Below are 25,726 nucleotides of genomic sequence, written 5' to 3' on the forward strand. Positions count from 1 at the left end.
GTGTAATTTTTTGTGTGTCTTAGCTTGTGTGTGTGGATGTAAGTTTTTTGTGTGTGTGTGTGTTTGTGTGTGTGTGTGTGTGTGTGTGTGTGTGTAAGTTTTTGTGTGTGTGTGTATAAGTTTGTGTGTGTGTTTGTTTTTTTGTTAGTTTTTGTGTGTTTATTTGTTTGCGTGTGTTTTTTTTTGTTCGTTTGTGCGTGTTTTAGTTTTGTGTGTGTGTGTGTGTGTGTGTGTAAGTGTGTTTTCATGTGTTAGTGAGTTTTTTTTGTTTTCTATTTTTTTTTTTTTTCTGTGTGTGTTTTTTTTATTTTTTGTGTGTGTGTATTTTTTTTCGTGTGTGTGTGTCTTTTCGTGTGTGTGTGTGTGTAAGTTTTGTGTGTGTGTGTGTGTAATTTTTTGTGAGAATTTAATATTTTATCTTAATGTTATTATTATTTCTAATGTGTGTTTTTTTGTGTGTGTGTGTGTGTGTAATTTTTTGTGTGTGTGTGTGTTAGTTTTTGAGTGTGTGTGTATGTTTTGATGTGTGTGTGTGTATGTTTTGGTGTATGTTTGTAAGTTTTTGTGCGTGTTTGTAAGTTTTTGTGTGTGTGTAAGTTTTTGTGTGCATGTATGGGGACCGGGGGAGGGCCTTTGGGGCCCAGGGTGGGCGTTTGGGGATCCGGGGCCCTTGAGGATTGGGTGGTCTTGTGGGCGCCCGGGGGACGTTTGAGGACGGGGGGCGGACCTTTGGGGGCCCGGGGGACCCTTGGGGGCCGGTTGGCCCTTTCGGAGCCCGGGGGACCTTTCAGGACCAGGGGAGGGCCTTTGGGGGTCTGAGGAGGGCGTTTGGGGGATAACATTTCGAAATTTTTACTTTTTAGTTTACTTTTTTTTTTGGCGCATCCCTGCGGCGCTTTCCTGCGGTGCCTCCCTGCGGTGCAGCCCCTGCGGTGCTTTCCTGACCCGCGGCGCATCCCTGCGGCACATCCTGCGGCGCTTTCCTGGCCCCCGGCGCATCCCGGCGGCGCTTCTCGGGGCGGGGGGACCTTTGGGGGCGGGGGGAGGGCCTTTGGGGGCACAGGGAGGGCCTTTGGGGGTCCGGTGGGGCAGTTGGGGGCCTGGGGGACATTTGGGGACCGGTGGAGGGCCTTTGGGACCCCGTTGGTCCTTTGGGAGCTCGATGGGCCTTTGGGGGGGCCCCGGGGATGGCCTTGGGAGGTCGGGGGGGGCCTTGGGGGGCGCCGGGGGCCCGGGGGGAGCGGGGGGGGCCGGTGCGGCCCGGGGGCTTCCTTCGGGGTTGGGGTAGGAGGATTGGAACCCTTTGGGTTGGGTTAGAGGACCTCACAACACTGTTCAAATGAAACTTGTGTATTATAACGACCACAGAGTTTCACCATTAAATTCTCTTCTAAAATCTCTTCAAAAATCATCTTTTAAAATGTCTCTAACTGTTTCGCCGAAATAGTTCCATAACCTGTCTAAAACAGTTTCGCCCAAATAATCCCTAAACGTAATTCAGCGTGTTCCTTTTGTTTTTGGCATCTCTGCGCTAATGCATTTCAAATTAATAAGAAACCTGAGTCCCGCGCTAAAACAATTCATCGCTAAGATGTTTCTTGGAGAATTGTTTCCATGGCCATTGGCTATTATTATCATTTGGAGTTCAACCGAAAGCGTTGTTTCCGAGGCAAAGACATTAATGACTTGGATCTATTCCTTAAGACTCGTTTCTAGGCGAAAAATTTTAAAGTCTGACAGATGATGTCATTGGTTGATTGATCTGTCAAGAAAGGGGAATTATTTTGTTGTTTCTAAGGGGAATTATTGATTCACGATAGGTGAATTGAGGTCGACAGCACAGGTGTTCCAGGGTCGATGTTGTTGTTGTTGTAAGTGCACGCTCTCAGCGAATGTCAAGGTCGATGTTGTTGTTGTTGACACATTGGAAAAAGAGGTCATTGACCCCATTAACCACGTGTTCTCCCTAATGACTCTATGCCCATATATGGTGTGGGGTCACGATCAATAGGGGCCATTCTACTCCCACGCCCCCTTTTTCCCGAACGCATCCGATAAAAATTTTGAGATAGCCATTAAGTTACAAATTGTTCAAAAGTCAGATAACAAAAACTCAGGTGTCGAAATAACCCCCCCCAGGGCCCGGGACCAGGCGTTATAAGTTCTGCCCTGGGGCATATATGGTTCTTATGAAAGGGATACTCGTATAAACTTCAGAGAGGGCTCATTTGATTGTAAATTTAAAGTTCGAGTTCACTTTTTGACAGTCAAAGAGATCCGAGGGCAGCTACCCCCCCCCCCATGCCTTCTTTTTCAAAACTCATCTGATGAAAATTTTGAGATAGACATTTTGTTAAAAAAAAATTTCAAAGGTCGGATAAGAAAAACTCCGGTGCCAGTACAGCCCCCCAGTGCGCGGGAAAAGGCGTTCTAAGTTATGTCCTAAGGGCAAGTATGGTTCTTATGAAAGGGATGCTCATATAAACTTCATAGAAGGCTCAATTGATTGGAAATTGAAAGTTCTAGTTCACTTTTTAAGAGTCAAGAGATTTAAGGGCAACTAGCCCCCTCCCCATGCCCTTTTTTCCCCAAACCCATACGTTACAAATTTCGAGATGGCCAGTATTTTTAAAATTGTTCAAAAATTAGATAACAAAAACTCGGGTGTCAACACAACCGCCAGGGCCCGGGGGGAAGGCGTTTTAAGTGTTGTCCTGGGGGCGTATATGGCTCGTATGAAAGGGATGTTCGTATGAACTTCAGAGAGGGCTTACTTGATTGGAAATTGAAAGTTCTAGTTCCCTTTTTAGGAGTCAAAAGATATCCGAGGGCAGCTAGCCCTCCCCTCCCCCTCACACTCTTTATTCCCCAAGCCCATCCGATAAAAATTTTAAAATAGCCATTTCATTAACAATAATTCAAAGGTCAGATAAGAAAAACTCCTGTGTCGACGCAACCCCCCCCCCCCCATGACCCGGAGGCAGGCGTTGTAAGTAATGTTCTAGGGGCATATATCGTTTTTATTGAAGGGATGCTTGTATAAAATTCGGATAGGGTTCATTTGATTGGAAATTGAAATTTATCGTTAACTTTTTAAGAGTCAAAAGAGATTGGCGGGCAACTAGCCCCACCCTATCCATACCCTAAATGCATCAAATAAAAATTTTGAGGTAGACATTTTGTTAAAAATAGTTCGAAGTTCAGATAACGAAAATTCCGGCGTCAAACCAGCCCCCCAGGGCCTGAGGGTAGGCGTTGTAAGTTATGCCCTGGGGGAACGTATGGTTGTTATGGAAGGGATGCTCGTATAAACTTCATAGAGGGCTCATTTGATTGGAAATTAAAAATTGTAGTTCACTTTTTAAGAGCAAAAAGTGATCGGAAGGCAGCCAGCCTTCTCCCATACTCCATTTATCTTTTTTCCAGACGCACTTCATATCTACGGGGTCGTCGCATAAACCTCAAAGGGGGGTTCATTTCAAAGGGGGCAAACTTTTTTCACTTTGATATTGTTACTTTGACACCAGTTTTGATACTTTGATGAAGACTTGATTTTTTTTTAAAGTTTGATTTTGAAATAAGGAATTTTTAAAAAATTGAAACTTTTTGCAATCAAAATCAAACAAAAATTAATTAAAAAACAACTTACCGAAAATTAAGTTTTTCAAAGAAAAGTAAAGGCCATTTTAAACTTCAGCTCAGAATATACAAATACATTTTAAATTAAAAACTAATAACGACCAGAAATTACTATTAAAGAATAAATGAAACCCAAAACGAACAGAAATTAAATAAACAATCACAGGAAAAAACATAAAAAAAAGTAAAAATATAAATAAATAAATAGATCTTAAGGCGAGTAATGCTGAGATTGAGTGTGAAAATCAAGCTTAAAACAAAAAAAAAATTGCTATTGAAGTATAAATGAAACTTAAAACGAACAGAAATTAAATAAAAAATCAATGCAAACAAACATTCAATTGATATTAATATAAATGAATAAATGAATTTAAAAACTAAGGAACCCTAGATTGAATAAACAAATCAAACTTGAAACAAACAAAAATCACGAAAAGCCATAATCTGAGTATTGCGTCTTTCTTTCACTTCAAAAGTCAAAACCTACTGCGTCATTGGTACTTTACTGAAAACTGTATGCGTCTTGAACAGTCTTGGAAAGTATAAACAGCATCAAATTGAATATTTGATATATAATGATATCAGTGGTTGAAAGATCCATCAGTTCAATAATTTATTGCATTCTAATGTTATTTTTATTTTCAGTGCTGAAAGAACTAGAAAAGAAAATATTTGTAATATAATTCGTTTTCAGTGAAGCGCCAGTAACACAGTAGGCTTTTGGTTTTTATTTACAGTTAAGGAAGAGGGCAGTATCCAAATTCTTGATTGTAGTGAAACTATATTTGTCTTGAACAACTTTAGAAAGAACTAATAAATTAAACTGAATATTTGATGTATAATCATATTAATTGCAGATAGATCATCAGTTGAAAATTTTACTATAATTTTAATGTTTATTTTCAATATTAAGTTGAAAAGAAAATATTTGGAATAAAATTGGTTTTCAGTAATTACTCGCTTTAAGATCTATTTATTCATTTATATTATTACTTGTTGTACGTTTTTTCCTATGATTGTTTATATAATATCTGTTCGTTTTAGGTTTCATTTATTCTTTAATAGTAATTAATTTAAAAAACTTTTTCCACTAAATAAGTTTTTCAAAAAAAAGTCAAGAACTCCATTAAACAAAAAATGAGCAAAACTAAAATCAAATAATCTACCAAGCGTGAAACTACCACAAATCAGCATCGATAAATAAATGGAACCCAAAACGAACAGAAATTACAATAATTAACCGAGTCACGCTCAAAACGAGCAGAAATTAACATAAATTGGGCGCAAAACCCCTATGCGTTCCCAAGGCCAGAACAAAATGTGCACTTTACTGAAAAAATATAAATGTTTTTACTTTTATAACTTTAATAAATCAAATAATATTAACATTTTGATTACTAAATATCAGTATATGTATATTAAACTGACAATGCACATTCATTTGTATTTTTTCAGTAAAGTGCAAATTTTGTTTTGGCCTTGGGAAGGCATAGGGGTTTTGCGTCCAACTTATGTTAATTTCTGCTCGTTTTGAGTTCGACTCGGTTAATTATTGTAATTTCTGTTCTGTTTTGGATTTCATTGATTTATCTATGTTGATTTGTGGTAGTTTCATGCTTGGTACACTATTTGGTTTTATTTTTGCTCATTTTTTGTTTAATTGAGTTCTTTAATTTTTTTTGTAAATATTATTTTGTGGAAAGTTTTTTAAATTAATTTATGTTCGTTTTGTATTGACATAGTCTTATCAGGGAAAAAGAAAATAACACATTAGATCTTTCCGTTTTTTTAGACTTTACAGTTTGGCCAGCTATTTGTATACTGGAGAAAAATTTCCATCAATTTTTAACAGCATACATCATTTTAAAAATCTGGACACAAATAATACTGTTTAATTTAGTTTCATACCTCCTCTAGCTGACCTGAAATGGAAAACCTGACACCATTCGCAAAAAATCTGTTTACTTTCTTTGATAGCTTGGATACACTTACGCTATTTTGATTTGGTTAAATTTTAAGAGCAGAAGTGGGAGGGTTGGTGGGAGGCTTGGTATGTCGGGAGTGGAAGGGGGAATAGTTACCCTCAAATCACTTTCGACTATTAAAACGGGCATCAGCCCTTTCTATTTTAATCTTAAGGCAACATTTAGTTTTTAAACATAATGGGCGAATGGGAGGGTGGGCGTGGGAGGGTGGGAGTGGGAGGGGGGATTAGTTGCCACTCAAATCCTTTCGACTATTAAAAAGGGCGTTAGTCCTTTCTATTTTCAATCGAATGAGCCCCTTTTCGAAGTTCCCACGACAACTCTTTCAATATGAAGTGCCCTGGTCTAAACAACAACAACAACAACAACAAAAATTCATTAATCACTTTCGACTATTAAAAAGGGTACTAACCCTTTGAATGACGTCTTTGAAGCTCATCTAGAGTCAGGAGATCTGCTTGCATTATTTGCAATGGGTAAAAGGCTTTAGTTTTTCGATATTGATTGGCACGAAGTCTATGATTTCTATGCAGAGTGTAACTTGGTTCATTTTGTTGATAGTCTTGTACACTTTTAGGGTGAATAACTGTGACTTTGGAAAGAGTTGTGGGGGAACTTAAACTCCCCGCTTCGCCAATATTTTCATACACACCTTTCAGAACTTCAGCCATTTTGAACGTAAATACATTGTGTAGTGTCCGCGACCCTGTTTTATTCGGGCTTCTGGTGGGGAAGCTGACTTGATACGTCTTTAATTTATTCTATCCCTTAGTGGTGTACTAGTATTTTCCACCATTGATTTAAAATCTTCTTCTTCTTCTTCAAGGTCATCTTTTAATTTTGATCACGACGATGATGACACGGTCATTTAATTTTTTTAGTATTTGTCTATTTACAATAAGACTTCTGTGGAAGTTTAATGTATTTAGAAAGTTGTATAGATGAGTGTCAAATGATAATAGTCCTTTACGATTTGTAACCATGTCATACATTAAATCAAGTAGACTATAGCTCTTGCCCTGAATTATAATCCTTTCCCCATTGCTCTCAACTTGAATTTGATCACTTTCCAAGAGATTGATTACGAGTCGCGTTAGTTTTTCAACATAATAGTTGGGCCTTTTATTTACAAATTTAAAAAAAAATTAATACAAATACCCCTTCCTTTATTTTTTTCCAGCAGCAGCAGCAACATCGGACTATTGAGAAGATGATTATTTTTGGGGATCAGCAGCAGTGGGCTTTCATTGACATTTTTTGTCAACTCGATGAAGTGCATCATGAAGTAAAATCAGTTTTTTATCATCATCAATAGTTTCATTGTCGAGGAATTTACTCAGATTGTCCTCAAAGTGTTCGACGGGTAAGAAAGCGAGTTCTAATGGGGTCAATTTATAGGGTTTTGCCATCTAGAGAAAACTGTTTACAAGTCCTGCAATTATTGGCAGTAAAAGTTTGAAAAAGCTACCGCCCGCCTGAAGAAGTCGTTTCCTTTTAAAATTCTTCCCTTTCTCTCTAGAGGCCAATGTACGTACAATGGAACGATGTTTCTTTGCCTGTTGCTTAACTACTTCTGGCAGTTGAACATTACCCTCGGTCAAATTTAAACAAAGTTCAGATATTAGATTAATGAAATCATTGTCAATACCATGTTTGAGCATTACTTTTCTAAGTGGAGGTTTTGAAGCGCTTAGAACTGAAAACAAATGTCTATTTTCATGTAGTTTCTTCAGTGTCATGATAGAGACTAATAGGTTTTATTAGTGTTCACAGGGAGATATATTGTAATTTCATTGACGAAAATATATGTGACTACAAGCAGATCCTCGGATGTATTTTGATTAAGATGCAATAGGATATAGCCGTGGGGTATATTAGTTGCCTGATTGTATGCTGACAGCAGAAATTTAAAGGCTCCTTGATGTATTTGTTTATTGAGGGTTATTAGCGAGCTAGAATCACGAACAACTCTTTAGATGATATAGTAGGTACTGTTCAAAGCAAGTGTTCGCATACATTTGCTCTGATGAAAGAGATTGTGTAGAACCAGAGTAACGGAAATCTGTTCATGATGAGAGCGAACAGTGAACAATTGCAGCATTTGCTGGGACCATTGTTCAATAGATTCAGCCAGATTGTCAATGATGAGCCAAGAGTTTGGTTCAGTAATGTTGAAAACATCAAGTTCCTGTATAAACTGTATCTGCACCGATCCCCTGGCAGCAGCAATTGCTTGTATTTTATCGTATGACTCCTGCCAAATACTATAGCAATAGTATATTTTTTTCGGCTTTTCCGCAAACATTTTATCACAATTTTTAATTATTTTACTTAAGAGTGTTGTTTTGCCCGACATTGAGGGCCCACACAGAAACGATCTGAATGGTGTTTTAAATTGATACATGTTCCTTGCAATAGTTCACCTGGACAGCTAACTGTAGACCCTTATTGTCTAATCACTATATACTTTTTATCTACTACTACTACTCTGTTCGTCAAGAAGAAGACAAAGACAAAGACGAATAAAGAATCATATTTTTTCTTTTATTATCTTCACATAGAAAATTAACAATACATTGAAAAAAAATACACTTTTTTAAATTTATTCATAATAAAAAATTCAACATTTACATGGGGATACAGAGAAAAAACACTTTTTTTTTGTTTATTTATATGGAAAAAAACATTAAATTAGAGAGAAAGAGCACTTGAAAAAAATACACTTTTTTAAATTTATTTATAATAAAAAAATACAACAACTTTTAAATGGGTACACACACACAGAGAAAAAACACTTTTTTTTTGTTTATTAATAGAGAAAAAAAAACATTAAATTAGAGAGAGAGCACTTGAAAAAAAAAATATGCTCTAAGTCCAAAAAAAAAGATAACTTTGGTGACGGTGCGCCCCCCGCGCTGGCGGCGGCCGGCCCCCCCCCCCCCGGGCCGCGAGGCCCCCCCCCCCAAAGGCCGCGAGGCCCCCCCCCCCAAAAGGTTTTTAGGAAATAATTTACAGGACTTTATTTAAACCGAGACTTTCCCTGTGGGCAATACATTCGATCCGGTCTGAAGTTAAATAGTGTCCAAGGGGGAGGGTGGTCACACCATCTTGACAAACATAGACCTTGTCGGAAATGGTACTCATGGCTATTTTTTCTACATTTACAGTAAAGTTCCTCTAGTTCAATGAACGAATTGCCAACAATTTGGCTCGTGGAATTGTATTTTCAACAATACAATTCCTATAAATGTCCATGTCGAAATTCTTGTCCACATAGCGCGTGGGTACTCCTTTGCAATGTTTCTTGATTTCCTCGTCGTATGTCTGTATAAAGTACACCTTCGGACCTACAAACATACCACGGGAAATCAAGTCGCTTGCTGTTTCAGATAAAAAAAATAAAAGCTGATTTGGTGCCCGACGTTTCACTATCTCAGGGTAAATACCATAACTTCCATTTGTGGAGTATAAACGTGAACTGACAATTTCACCCGGCGCCAAATCATCAGTGAGATTTGGTGTTTTTACTTTGAGCAGTAGAGAATTCGTGTCACCGTAGCAGACCTCGACTTGCCCCTTTTCCGGCCACCGTACCCTAGCCACATTGTAGTAGAATTCCAACATGAGCTTTTTTGATATCTCCAAGATAGCACTGCCTGCAGCAATATTTTTATTCAAGACACTGCGTCTGTTTTTCCTATTCAAAAGTAACATGTCCGGGCCAATGATTGTAAAGGAAGTGTAATTGGGATCGGTAATAATTCGAGCACGTTGTTCTGGATTGGTCACAACGTCACAACGATTCCTATTGCAAACACCCTCACATATTTTGCCGAAAGCCGAATTCAAAATGAGTTTATAAATTTCTCTTTCGGCTTTCGGCTCTGCTGCAGAACGTTTGCCGAAAAAAGTGTTAACAAATATTTTTAAAGATGGTTTTTGACTAAAATCGAGTGCTCTGTGAACCTTTGTGACGTAGAAAACGTTGTTACACATCCATTTCAACGCTACATGCTGCATAAATATGTTTTTTTTTGGCAGAAGGTCAGCAATAAGTTTTGTTTTGAAGGGGCCCAATGCAATCTGTCCACCTCGACTAAACGCCTATTGCGAGGACTCAAAGAGTCCTTAGTCACATGTCTATTGATGCACGGTAAAAAAAAATCATTTAATGAATCGTGAATCTCAGCTGTTATCTCTCCATCAATTTAAAAAAAACTTCCAACTGGTCCATTCTGCTTAGCACTGTCATTTTTTGGGAACCGGGAAGCTTGAGGGTCGTTGAAACAGGTATAGTTGCTACCAGTCCATACATAATGGGACATTGCTGAGGGGTAGAGAGAATTCATATCGAGGAAAACTGCATCCAATTTTGTCCCCGTCTTCTCTCCTGCTGGGTCGGATTCCATCAAATGATCCCTATGAAAAACAAAACCCCCCCCTTATTAATCTTGTGATGACTCGATGATAATTAAGGTGAGTGGGAAAGCCAATTTTTTCCACACTAATTTTTTGGATAAGGTCTATAACTAGATGAGGCGAATGAAAATAATAACCCAAATCAAGATTTAACTCCTCATAGATTTTATCCGTATTTCTACACATAATGTCTAACAGGTTTAACACTTCACTCGACAAATACAGCTTGCAGTAGTCAAGCCCATTTTTACACCCTCCCTCTACCCAAACTTTGTTAGCAAAACTGTATTCCTCGGGGGTGCAACTACGATCGTGAAGACTGTCGTAAAACGATTCAATACAAGGAAAAGTCTCCTCGGTGAATCTCAATATGGAAAAATAATAATCATATGGATAGATGCCCTTGACCGTTAACCAATCTTATAAATCATTTGGAAATTGTTGCTTGAGAAGGGGGAAAGCATTGCAGCCGTCATCGTTTTTCTGCATTTGAATTAATTCACTCATTGATTTGGGGAAAAAACTGTAGGAATCTAAAAAGCGAATTTTATTCGTGTACTCAACGTCGGTTTCAACAAATTTCCACATAAATTCCAAAACAAGCAACTTTTCCGCTGATTTAGGCATGATTTTGTGCGTAAAGCTGTCTATCACCCTGGCATCATCCACTGTTCCATTTCTTTGAAGATGTGTCAATGCAGGTAGCCCATACTTCAGATCGGATGTGGAGTTATGGATAAAAACCGGAAGAACAAGTTTTTGTTTAACTTTTAAATTACACGAATTGTGATCCCACCCGAGAAAGTTACTTTTTCCCGTTGAATTGGGGTCAATAAGGTGATTGTGGTCCTGCACTGCGTCTTTCAGGGCAAGGGCTCCCCTACACACCCAGCAAATTGTCCCCTTTTCCAGCGCCAGTTGCTCTTTATCCGACAATGTCATTGGATAATTGGTATGACTTAATCGTAAAATTGCCTTGTTTGTCGTTTTTATTAAAGAAACCAATAACTTTTGCATACTGTCCTCCTCATCCATAGTAAAAAAAACTCTTCCAATTGCATTTTATTGTTAGTGTCGCGACGGGCGTGTGCGTAGGAACACGCAACTAGTTTGTGGTCCTTGACTATATTTGGCCTCGATGAGTGCGATACCTCAACTAGTCTTGTTTCACAATCTAAAGAAACTTTATCAGATTACAGAAGAAAATTTTGAAAATTTTTAAACTGTAAAGTGTCTTTGTCTTCTGCCGGCATTTCTATTCTTTGATTTCCATGAATTTTGCAATGCCCCATGTGATCTGAGAATGTTCGCTCAGATCTAAATGAGGAAAGGCACATGGGGCAATAGAAGCATGTTCCAAATTTTCTGCCTCGAGATAGGAGTCGACTTATTGCAGTAACGGGGAAAAAATTACCATAAGACTTTACATCTTTTGGAGGTTGGTAAATAACCCATTCCCAATTTTTAACATTTTCCACCATCGGTGTTCTCACTGAATACAAAACCCCTTTTTATCTGGTTTTTTCCCCTCATCTACAAATTCAGTGTCGTACTGGAGAACAACCACCCCCACCCCCACATTGTAATTTTCGTTAGAGTATATGCTTATTTATGTTAATAAAAACGGATAGATTACCGCTAAACAATCAAAATTTACTTTGGAAAAATTTTTCCCACCGTTACGTGCAAGTTCGTCGAAATTTTTAATTGTTGAATCATTTTTAATGTCTTATGGGCTGCTGCTAAAGATGCGTACTTAAAGCATTGAAGTCCAGTGTCAAAATTGAAACCTTGAACTCCTTTGGTAGTCGACAAATCCGGGTGGCATTTTATTCGTCGAGTAGCCCCCACCCCACTGCCACGACAGGTTTTTTAAAAAATACTGAGATTCAGATACATTTATGCCAGGTCTATTAATTTTGACCCACTTCCTCTCTCGTTAAACGTATCCAAAGTTGAAATGACTTTATTCACCCAGTTGAAAAAGTAGTATTCAAAATCTTTTAGACCTGGGTATAAAGTATGGTTGCCTGTCTAAAAATTAAAATAAAAACCGTCCCCGGATGTCCCATTTTGTAAATAAACTTTTTGATTCACTGATGCTTTGATTCCCCCTCGACCTCCTCAATTCTGGATCTGAATTTCAATAAGTGCTCGAACTCTGTCGATATGGCAATGGAGAACTTTCACAGGGTCATTTAAAATAATGCTCGCGTTTTCCTCGGGAAGGCTAAAATCTACCCTGTATGTTTGCAAATGGCTTAGAGCAGATTCTAACAGATAAAAATCAGGCAATTCCAGGGACATTGCACTGTTTTCATGTCCTGTCCCTGTTTGTTCAGGACTCAATTCACTAATTGTAAAGTTCTCATTAAAAATATCCCCGGAAAAATTAGGCCCAACAATTTGAATAAGACTGTCCATTTCTTCAGCTGTAAATTGAAAATCAAGGGGGATATCAAATAACGTACCTTCACTAACATCAGGCGAGAGGGGGCAATTACCCATAATACTTTGAAGTCCTGGACCAGGGACGGCAGAGGTTTTTACAGCTTCCCCCTGAAACTAGAAAATGAATACATTAAGTTTTTTTTGACGAAAGTTTTATCACAATTATAACACACTTTTCTTTTTTTCTTTTTTATCAAGCAATTTTTTTTTTCGCGGCGCATCCCTGCGGCGCTTTCCTGCCCCGCGGTGCATCCCTGCGGCGCTTCTCGGGCCCGCGGCGCTTCATGCAGGCCCCCCCTCACAGCTATCCCCCCCCCCAACCCCTCCCGGGAAGGACCCTTGGGAACCGGGAGCTTCCTTCGAGGTAGGAGGATCGATACCCTTTCCGAGTTGGGGGTATCGGACTTCTCAGAACTGTTTAAATAGAACAGCCTCAAATTCTTCCTCAAAAACACCTAAGTGTTTCAATGAAATGTCCAAAACCGGGTTTGCCCCAAATAATATTTCTTGACAACACTGTGATGACATATTTGAAAATTATTGAAAAACCTTTTTTCCTGTGCTAATTGCTTATTGAAGATAGACATCCTGTTAATTAAAGCCCACTTTGCAAGAAGCACTTAAAATTCGAATTATACCTGTCGGGCGGATTAAAAATTCAAATTTAGTGATGGCAGATCTGATAAGGAGCGGATGCGCGCAAATGGCTTAGCGCAATAATACCAGTTTAATAATGGTTGCCAACTGTGAAATAGAAAATCGTTTTTGTTTTTTTTTGTTTTTAAAATAGTTAGTTTTTTTTTAATATTGGAATTATTTCATTATAATTCGTCTTGGTTAGAAGTTACAAGGTAAGGTTTTTTGTTTTTTTTTATAGAAATGCGTGATGCATTCCTTTATATACCGCTAATTTGGTTAATGGAAGAAAATGAAATAGTTTTTATAAACAAATTTTTAAGTTTTACTCATCAAAAGCTATGTGCCTTAGAAAATTTTGTCTTATTTTTGAAAAAAAAGGAAAAACAAATATATACACTTACAAGTTCTGGCTGTACATCAGAAGTCCCTGTCATGGCTTGAAGAGGAGTGTCCCTCCTATCTTGATCTGATGAGGTTGAGGCATTATATGAAGCAGCCCATTCCCTTTTCAACTTCCTTCCATCTTGCATGGAGCTAACACTGGGGCTAGAGGGCTCTGTCACTATAAGCTGGGTGCTCGTTGGATGGTCCAGATCGTGTGTAATTCTACCGGCATATTTGATAATTGATGGTCTTGCAGCTTGCATTAATATACCTTCGCTATATGTTGCTTTCTTTTCAGAAGGGGGGTTATTGCACGTATCCGCTTCCTTGAAAAAAAGGCAAAATTTAGCATGTAACAAAAATGCATTTTGGGTTTGGAAAATAATTCAGTTTATGTTAGGCATCTAAAGTAGTTTAAAAAACATATTGATTTCAAAATCAGGGGTTTTCAATTACTTTTTTGAGCAACTGAATCTTAATTCGACAAACCATCAGAAACGAACAGAAATTATAATGTATGTGAGGGGGTTCTCCCCCATGTCAATACCTAGCTCTTTACGCTACAATTTTTTTAATGCTTTCAAAAAAGCTATTTATTCTAAATAAAACGGCCGTTGTGATTCTGGGGGTTTTTAATCAAATTTTTTTTTTAAAACTTTTAACATAAAGAGTGTGTTATTGATTAGAGGGAGAACCCTCCCCCTCATATAAGTAATAACATATACGTAATAGAAAAAAAAAACAATAAAAAAAACAAGCGATACAGCTCAATAGTAATCCAAACTTTTAAAAACGGAATTTTGATGTTAATAAATGTATCCAAAGAATGTGTTTATAATGCTGATTCTAAATATATAAATCTTATTAAAGTTTAGTATTACACATCAAAGGCTACGAGCCTGAGAAAAATTTACCCGATTTTTTTTTTTTTTAAAGAGGGGGGAAACACCCCCTACAAGTGAATGAATTTTAAAGAAAATCACACCGTCAGATTCAGCGTATCAGAAAACTCTATTACATAGGTTTCAAGCTCATATCTGCAAAAATCTGCAACTTTGTATTTTTTGCCAGAAGAAAAATACACGAATATAGAAGTTAGTTACGTAAGTTAATTTGTAAATACACCCATTTAGCAAAAGAAAAGTAAAATTTTTATGCAAATAAAAGCTACATTAACTAAAAAACGATCAGAAATTAAATAAAAAAAACAAACAAGTTTTTTAAAACTGAAAGTAAGGAGCGACATTAAAACTTAAAACGAACAGAAATTATTCCCTATATGAAAGGGACTGTCCCCTCCTCAACGCCTCGCTTTTTACTCTAAAGTTTGACCCTGTCTCACAACTTTAATTTTTTTAAAACAATAAAAAGCTTTATCGTAAAGAGCGAATCCTTATGATTTCAAATATAACAGTTTCATCAAGTTTAGCTATACCAGTCAAAAGTTACGTGCCTGAGAAAAATTTGCCTTGTTTTCGAAAAAGGGTGACACACCCTCTAAAACTCATAGAACTTTAATGAAAATCACACCATCAGAGAACCCTACTATAGAAGTTAAAAGCTCAGGTAATATCCATTGTCACAGCTAGGCAATAATCCTAGTGCGGAAATACTCATTGTTACAAATTTAGATTTTTTAGAATGATTTTCAGCTCTTAAACTAAGGTAAGCAACATAGATTCTAAATTGTTTTGGTTCTTCTTCTAAAGACTAAAAGCATCATTAGGCTACTATGATCTAAAATATCACTGAAATACATTTTCCAGCATTACATGGTAACGAACTATAAGTAAGGAACAAATCAGGTTAATATTAGCCGAAACAATAAAATGTAAGATTTTTTAAAAAATAATACATTAAAATAATAAACTTTTTTTTCTAACCCCAAATTCCCTATCTAAAGTTAAGCACTTTTTCAAAAAAATCCCTAAAAAAAAAGCCACTGATCTTGATAAAAATTGCACCGTAAATTTCAGCCTATAAGAGAACTATGTAGAGGTTTCAGCTCCTAAACAATAGGCTTCTAAGTGCATAAGAACCCTTCGTTCTAGAATTTCTTCCTTAACTTAATGACAAGACAATTTCTTTTTATTATAATAATGAGAAAATTTTTACTCACCAGAAATTGCTTAGAATTATCCATTTTCTATGTAAATGTTTACAAAAAATGTCAGTAGTGTTAATTTGAATAAACTATTTAAAACTGTTGAAGAATCTAATTTGAAACCTGAATATATACAAAAAATAATTGCATAACAGCGAAACAAGAAATGCTGGTTTTGGTTTATCACTAAAAAAAAGACATTGAACTTTGAAATTATGTAAATCTCTTGACAAAGAAAGATGTAATGACCAGTAGAATAGAATATCTATCAGAAAAAAACCTGCTTGGTACGGGGACGTACGCAAAGTATATAGCTTCAAGCAAATTCCATATGATATTTCAAATGACCTGTAGAATAGGACTATCAGAAAAACCTGTTTGGTACGGGGGCGTACGCAAAGTATATAGCTTCAAGCAAATTCCATATGATATTTCAAATTGCTATAGCTTCCATAGAATCAAGACGACATTGCGAGGGGATACTCACTCTCTTTGCAAAGGTGTATAGCTTCTATAGAATTCAATAGATGGTTACTACTTGTATACTACCCCCCTCTGGTAGATTTAATGGTAATTGAAGAAGATGAGGTTCAAGTAATTGAATCCGAGATTGTTTATATAAAAACTATTGTAAATATTTATATATCAAAGGAATAAAGATTAGAAGAATGATTTATTTTTTATCTTTGATAGAAAACTTTACTGGGGATTGATAACACTCTTTATGGTGATCTATTCAATCTGAACTATTCATGTACAGAAGACTCTGTTGGTATTCGCACTCTAGGCTTATCAAGTCGGAGAAAATTAATATAGTACAAACAAATTTATTGCAAGGTTACGATACATAACTTATCAATCAAATCAATAATGAGATTTATTGTAAAATGATATAGGATAACTCTTTCTGAACGATTTTTGATGTTTAAAATCCATTCCATTGAATAAACTATTATGTTGTCTCTTAAAGGGCCCTTTTTCCCCTTCTCTTCGATCATATTCATTATAATATTAACTGTTATATCTTGCACTATGCACATTTTTCTTCGAGTTTTCATCATTGTCTTTTATACTATATTTTGAGGTATCTCTGTAGAGAAAGCACTCTTTTCCCAGTCTCTTCTTTTGATCTTCCTTTTCCGTCATATCAAACCATGTTTTTTGCGAGTTTGCTTGCAATCTGTATAAATTTCTCTCCTTATCATGTATGATTTTTCTCCTTATTTCCTCCAGATTTTTCTCCTCTATCCCTGCATCCACATTGTCTAAACGTGCAGTAGGTTCATGAGAATGTTCAAAATCATGATAATGTTCTTTATATATAGAACAGTTGCAATAAAAGGATATTTCTAACTCAATTTGTTCGCTCATGTTATCACACTGCTAACTATAGACTTAGTGAACTTCTATTCACACACTAATAAAAACTATAGCAAAAATCCTTTCCTTATATTCACTGCAATCTTATCCCTTTAATATTTCCGACTTCCTGATTGTCTTAGAAAGAGACACGTGACCCTTTCCCGTTAGAATCGATCAATACGCTTGGAAACAATAAACAAATTGACCTTGAAAGAGGTGTCATTGACCCGTTAAACTCGATAATCCAGCAATTGTTGTCGTGAACTCAACAATTCCAAGAAACCAACAAATAAATTGAGCAACACACATAACCATCATCCAATAACCAGATGTCTACATCCAAGTTGTTGTTGAACTTATGTTAACATCCAAGAAAACAATAAATAAATTGACCAATACCCATAACCATCATCCAATAACCAGATGTCTACATTCAGCAATGCTGTTGAACTTATGTTGAAATCCATCAAACAGTGAGAAAAACCATGAAAAAACATCCTCAATGAGAAAAACCATAAAAACATACATAAATTGCTGTTGACATCCAAGAAACACCCAGCAATTGTTGTTGACATCCAAGAAAACAATCATCAAAGTAAGAAAAACCATGAAAACATACATAAATTGTTACTGACATCCAAGAAACATCCATCAAACAGTGAGAAAAACCATAAAAACATACATAAATTGCTGTACCCAGCAATTATTGTTGACATCCAAGAAAACAACCATTAAAGTGAGAAAACCCATGAAAACATACATAGATTGTTATTGACATTCAAGAAACAACCATCAAAGTGAGAAAAACCATAAAAACTTACATAAATTGCTGTTGACATCCAAGAAACACCCAGTAATTGTTGTTGACATCCATGAAAACAACCATCAAAGTTAGAAAAAACATGAAAACATACATAAATTGTTGTTGACATCCAAGAAACATCCAGCAACTGTTGATGTGAACTTATGTTTACATCCATCAAACAGTGAGAAAAACCATGTTTCTTCATCCTCAGTGAGAAAAACCATAAAACATGCCCATATATGGCGTGGGGTCACGACTGGTACCCCATTCCCTACTTGTACTATGTATATCAATCTTCATAAATTTTTCTCCTTTTCATATTCCAAAACCGAATAATCGCAGTTCTGTTCATATTCCAACCCGTCTTTAACAACCTTCTCAAACACATTTTTGGCTGATTCCACATCGCTCGCTGAAACATTCCATAAAATCACGTTCTTGCGAGTTTCTTTACTTTCTACTTGCTGGAGATTATGCTTAACTGCAGACAACTCGGTTGTTAACCTCAAATTTTCATTAGCCAAAACCAAAATTTGCAACTTCAGATTTGACACCTCATCTGCTATGGCAGAAATTCGCGCCTTTAATTCAGCTATTTCCTTATTTGAATCCATCACAGATTTTTCCACTTCCAGTAATCGGTTTTCCACTGTTTTCATACTATCAGTTAGACCTTGTACAGCAGTTGAGTTGTCCTTCACTGTTGCTAAAATTATAGCTATGTTGTCAGCTAACGATTTGATTGACAATTCTTCAACCGATGTCCCTGAAGAAACATTGGAAATGTTTGAACTGTCAAGTTCTTGTTGCTTCTTTCGTTTTTTTGTCATCTCTAATGGAACCATGCCAACAAATTTAAGGTACACAAAAGAATATGCTCACCTTGAAAGCTCCTTATTTTACCCACGTAGAGCGAAACGTGCAATTTGCTTAATCGGCCTTTAATTGAGCCACGGCAAACAGCTTAAATCTCGAACATTCCTTTCCTAATTTGCCAATTCTCCCCTCTGGATAAATGATTGTCCTGCTGCTATTATCCGCAATTTTTTTCATTAACACTTGAAAGCACGCAATAGCTAGGTTATGATGCAATCGAAACTACCTGTCCGAATGTATTCAGGTAAATTTAACTTCGTAACACTGAAATCACTATCTGAATAGTTCAAACTATAGTCTCTTTCAACACTGATGTTAACTGGACGAAGTCTGGTTGAAAACTGAGCCAGGGTTGCCACCATACCAAAAAATTTCGTAACGTCCAACTCTTAAAAACGGAACTTTTTCGTAACTTTTGATAGGGAAGTCTCTTTTCAAGGCAGGGTGCCTTAGTTTTGCTATCAAGAGCGGTACTTAAAGGGGAAAAGGAAAAATTTGTTGCCTGTATAATTTGAAAAATATATTTTTACGTAATCTTATTAAAAATCCTCCTTCCAACTTTTAAAAGGTGCCTAAAAAGTATACAATAATAACAATTCATGCTTCTTTACCTTCAGGAAATTCTTATTTATTCAGCTGTAAGTGCTGCTTCCAGTTTACCTGCACAACAGAAAGACACCCCCCCTCGATGCATATATAAAACCCCAGGCTACTATTTTGCTTATCTTGTTGTTGTTGTTTTTAATTGCCATTATTAGTGTTTTAAACCAAAGGTTGATAAGTAATACGTACAAAATAAAAGGCAAATCAATAAAAACAGGACACTTTAGAGTTTTGAAAAAAAGAATAAAACCAACTAGATTTTTTTTTTATTTATTGTTAAATTTCAGTAAAAACGATCTTAATAAATCCAGCTTCTTAAAAAGACCCAAAAATCATCTTAATCGCTCCCTACCCGTCTAATATTATAGATTGGCTAGGTCTCAGTCTCATCTCCTCTAGCTTCAAATTTGCATCGCTCCAACATGAATATTTAATCAATCCCGAGTGACAGAGTTTTTGTTGTATTTTTATTTTATCGAACAAAAAATATTTCAATCATTGTCTTCAGTTCCTATACAAAACAAAAGTTATTTTGCATAATATGCATTTTTCCATTTGTAATTTGAATCGTAACTCCCACCCAAAAGAAAGTAAGAAATAAATGAAGAGTTCACACAATTCATTCCCAAGAATGTTACCCTAAAGCTGTTTTGATGGGTCTCACAAGTCCAATCATGTAAAAAGAATTTTTAGGGGAGGAGGTCAAACGATAAAAAAAAACTTAAAATCATTTTCAAAATGAACCAAAAAGTAGAGAATTATTATTTTTTTCACAAGAATATTTGAATATAAGCGAACATGAGGGGCACAAAAAGCATTGGTTTTACATAGCATAAACACGAAATGTATCTAGGTTTTGAATGCATAAACGGAAAAAGTCGATCAGTTGAGGAAAAAAATTGAAATAGTTCAAATTATGAAAAAACGAATCAAATTTTTGCCCCAAATTTTCACTTATATCTAATATTTTCAAATTTTTAATTTTCAAATTTAAAAAAAATATAATATCTCTTCCAAGATTACAATCTAAGTTGACACAGCCTCGGGATATGCTCTTACCATTGTGCTATACTGAAAAACGTGGGAAGTAACTGAACATTCGGAAGTGGTTGAAAAATAGTTCACAAATTAAAAAAAAATTATATGACAAAGAAATAAAAGGAAGATTGAACAAAAAGATCAGTGAGTTAATAAAAATGAACTGAAAATGATTTAATTAAAAAAAATTAAGGGGGATGATAAAAACCTATAATTTAATAAGGAAATGGCGAGAAATTTACATTTTCAGGGGATTTGGACCCTAACCAGCCTGCATGGTCCCTATGAATCAGTTTTTAAGTAAACTGTAAGCCTACCCTATACAGATACAACCATACAAGACTGTTTATCTTCTTCATAAAAATTGGCATTTGTCTAGTTGTCGTTTTCTAAAGCCAAATATTTAGTGATTGTCCTTTTCTGAAGAAAACATGCTGAACACACAATCAGTACTATTAAATTATTTATTTTATACTATTTCCAAATATAATGGCCTCTTTTCTAAAAATACACCCACCCCCCTACTGGTCCGGGATATAGCCCTAGGAATATATTTAAAAAAAAAATCAACCAATAAAATTATTACTTTACAATATGAAAGAACACGAACGAATATACCCCCCCCACCCTAATGTGCAAATATATAGCCCAAATTTGGTCCTAAACTTTTATATTTTCATCATATTTTGTTTTATTTCATAAGCATTAACTAATGAAACTAGCTCCTTCTCCATATAATTTTAGTGTGACTTTTGACGGAACAAGATTCAAAGTCAACTGATGAAATTGAAATATGGTGAGGTGACTAACTGACTGCTGTCACTTGTCACTAAACAAATGATAGTTGTATGCTCATGAGAGAGAATGTTATCTTAACTTACTATGCGAGTCAGCGAAGCAGGTATTTTCTCATCCTAATGACTGAGTGATTGTGTGATAAGATTAAATGACCGCGATGTGAAAAAATTTAGATACTCATGTCAGTGTAATTAAAATGGGAACAACTGATTTGTTCAAGGGGGAGAAAATAGATTACTCAGAAAATGTGAAACTTACTCACTATTCAAAAGCGTAACATAAATTCAAAAACATGACAAAAATGCAAACTTTTTAGGACCGTAACGTAAAACACCGATATATTTAAAACGTACCAAAAATGGTACGAACGTAACTTCGGCGGCAACCCAGAACTAAGCTGATTCAACAGAGCAAACCTCTCGAGTGTGTTCTGGATTCTACGGTACACAGTGCATATATCTAGACTGTACGATCATCTCCTATCTCAACCACTAGACAAAGCCGGGCCACGACGCAGCTCCTCTAGAGGACACTTAAACCAAGAGAAAAATAAGCGACACAACAAATATTAGATTTTTTAGTAGGAGGCACTCGTGTGGCATCGGTATTCACAGCCTTGAGGACAGGAAAAGAAATAAGACAAATTCAGCGTATAGAGGATAAGGAAGAATAAAATACGTTGAAGAGATAAAGACAAAAAAGTAAAATTATTGGTCTGATTGTAATAATGTATAAGGCAAAGATGACATTGGCTTGAGAATATAAAGGAAAACTAAGAATGAATTTATAACGATAATCAAGGTAAAAATAAGTTTTATTTGAATAATACCATAACATTTGATTAGGAAGTTTGGTGTTTCGCAGTGATTTTTCAGTTCCATTATTTTATAAATTTTTTTCTCAAAGGGAAATTATATGGTCGGCATGAATGTAGACTCGCAGCTAAATTAAATTTAGTCACTTCCTTTTATCACATTTATTTATTGATGTTGGTCTGATTTTTATTGTCTGTAGCACTGAGGAATGTTTTAATGAGATAATCAAATACAAGTTTTTAAAAATTTTGCCTCTTTGCTGAGACAAGGATATAGTCAAATATTTAAACTAATACAACTAAAATAATTACTTGGTTGGTATTTCTGCTGATTTTACGATCCTTAAATTTTACTTTGTAATATGCACGTTTGCGCAAAAATCTCAACAAAAAACAAAAAATCAACCTCCTCCCTTCCTCCAAAAAAGAAAATCCTAGAAATAAGCATGACTAAAATCATCTATTTTGGCATTTTTAAAAGTCTTGGTTCTTTTCAATTAGCTGGTACCCACGCGAGAAGTCAAGTTTGGTTAACGCTAATGAAATAAAACAAAATGTCATGAAAATTTAATAGTTTAGAAACAAATTTGGGCTATATATTCGTATATTAGGGGGGTAGGGGGAAAACATAGCATATATTAAAAACGTAAACTAACCTAACCTAGGTAACTTTTTCCCCCCTAAACCCCAAAAAAACAATTGTAAACGCAAAATATTGTAAACGCAATGACAAGCCACAGTTTCCCATCCAATCCTCTATTGACAGATACCCGTTTAACTAGTTTCCTTTAGCATCTTCCCTATACAATATATCGCGTTGGTATCATCTAATTGAAAAGTATCAAAGTCTTTTGCTATGTCATATTAAAGCTTAATAATTAAGCTACAGCAAATCATAAAAGCAATGTCAGTAGTGGATCTAGTGAGGGACCATACCTCCTCCTTCTAGCTCCAAACATACCCTGGAAAAAACAAAGTCGATTAGCAGCTGACAATAAACTTGGTAGCTAGAATAATTAAATAATTTTAAATAATCTTAACACAATTTTGAGGCCAAGTTTTATGCCAAACTTGCACGTAACCCAAAACTAGACAGATAATGAAAAGAAACCTGAGGGTTAACTTTATGAGTTATAAAATAAATGCTTTGTGATGAGATGTTCTACGTATTTTGCAAGTTCGTGGCAGAATATCTACAACAATAATAACAACAAGCATTGCTTTATATTCTTCTTATATTACAAATAGAATTCTTTTGATGTCCTTAAGTTTTTTGAAAACTCACTGAGAATTTCCGACAAACAGTTCTTAACAGACCTTTGATATTTTCTTAGATAGGGCTATTCTTCCAATTATTAGAAGAAAAACAAATGTCCTACGTAAAATTTCGAAACATTATTATAGTAAAAAAAAGAGTGTAAAAGAGTAAAAATTCAAGGAAATATTTTTCCTTGCCAAGAAGAAAAATTTTTGACGCTCCATGGCAAAATATTATTATCTAAATTCACGGATTATTGTAAAACCTAATAGATAATCTAAGCTAAAACTATTAGGATGCCCCCTTATGGTAAAATATTTTGGGACAAATTTCAAATATTCCCCTCACTTTGCGGATCCCTCTTTCACTATTTATGAAATTCCGGCTATTTCCCTGTCGCAGCGTTGATCAGAAGTTAGCACTGGAAATCTCCGTATTTGCCAAAATTTAATCCAAGCCCCCCTTTTAGAAATCCTGGATCTGCCACTCAGTCAAGTCATAAGCAATAGCTGTGAGAAGGGGTAGTAGCGAACCAGTTTGCCAGCTCACCCCCTTTATACAAACTTTTTCCTTAACCCCTCCCCCACCCAAGACAAATTTTACTCCCCCAAAAAGTTACCCCATGGAAAATATCTTCTGGTGATAATTCCCTCATGGAGAATCTCTCTCGTGGGAAATATCCCCCCCATTTAAAAATACCCCAGGGAATTCCAACTCCGCTGATAATTTTCACTGACAATACCCCAGAGCATTTCCACACGTAAAATGGGGTCGCCAACGAGAAAGTATGACGAATAAAAGGAATTTTGTATATGAAATTTGGCAAATTCCTCTCGTGTAAATTTCCCCTGGAAAGCTAACTCTCAGAAACTTCCATCCCAATGAAAATTTCACTCCATAGAAATCCATCCCCAAAAATCACACCCTTAAAAATTTAAGTATACTTCCTGGCAAAAAAAATACAAGAGGATTTAGCGTATTAGGTGGTTCTCTTATACGCTGAACCAGATGGTGCAATTTTCAATAAGATTCCTTGACGTTTGGGAGATGTTTCCTCCCTTTTTAAAAAATCAGGCTGATGTTCGCAGGTTCGTAGCTTTTGATGGGTATTATTAAACTTAATGAATCTAATATATATGGAATCAGCATAAAAAGTAAATTTTTTAATGAATATATTTTTTAATGTATCTATTGGACTGAGTAACTCCTTACTTTAGAGTTTTTATGACTCTGTAAGCTCAAATTGTTTCAGCCCTGCCAGTAGTGACGCTATATTAAACTCTGGAAGACAGATGGGGCGTAAACTATTAGAGTTACTAGTCCCTCATGACGTTACTACGCGCACCTGGGTCTGACGCAATAGCGTACGTGTTTAGTACACCTAAGTAATAGGGTTTGCATGTTCCATCGCAGGGAATGTTTTCTAAGAGAAGTAGTATATTCGTAATCAGCATAAAAAAAGACATCGAGTGGTATATTCACTTTATGCGTAAGTCAATAATATGATTTGGTAGATATTTACCAAAAACCCTTCCAAGAACTAAGTTTTTCAACTAAAAGTAAAGAACTGCTACATTAAATCAAAGATGAGCAGAAATAAAGTCAAATAATAGCCAGAGAAATGTATTTTCCATAATTTTCTAACAAAACTAGAGTTTACACACGAAAATCTAAAAAATCTAGATCTGAAAACCCAAAACAGTCAATTAATTATTCTAATTAATGATTTCCGGCAAGTCAAACCACGAGATACTAAAGTTAAATTTTCGAATAATAAACTCCAGGAAACAAACACCCACGAAAATCTAAAAAACGTAGATCTGAAAACCCAAAACAGCTAATTAACTATTCTAATTCATGATTTCAGGTAAGTCAAACCATGAAATACTAAAGTAAACTAGAGACTAACCTACTGAAAAGCGGCCAGTATAGGTACAGTATGCCGAGAGAGAAAGAGATCCCTGAAAAGCGGCCTTGGAAACAGTAAAAAGCTTTTTACTCCTAATCTCCATCTCTCAAAAGTTGCAACACACCGTTTACTTCATGTAATGTGGAATTCATATTTTCTTTATTTTTCTCTTGAGATGATATTGAGAACTCTGATATACTTCAGAATAGCTATCCCCCCCCCCTCTACAGCAAGACAGTTCTCTTCTGAATTTTCTTAAAGAAGAGAAAAGTTAGCTAAATTCTGAATTTTACCAAAGAAAATGAAAAAAAGCTTCCACTTCAGCTCTTAATTTCACAAAGACATAAAAAATTTAAAGCTCTGTTCTAAATTTACCTACGAGATTACATTTTATCGAACCAGAGAAATGTATTTTCCATAATTTTCTTACAAAAACTAGAGTTTACACACGAAAGTCTAAAAAATCTAGGTCTGAAAACCCCAAACAGTCAATTAACTATTCTAAATAATGATTTCAGGCAAGTCAAACCACGAAATAATAAAGTTAAATTTTCAAATAATAAACTCCAGGAAACAAACACCCTCGAAGATCTAGAAAACCTAGATCTGAAAACCCAAAACAGCTAATTAACTATTCTAATT

Source organism: Artemia sp. Qi Xiang Cuo, chromosome 5 (genome assembly GCF_049724085.1).
Source record: "Artemia sp. Qi Xiang Cuo chromosome 5, ASM4972408v1, whole genome shotgun sequence".
NCBI lineage: Eukaryota > Metazoa > Arthropoda > Branchiopoda > Anostraca > Artemiidae > Artemia > Artemia sp. Qi Xiang Cuo.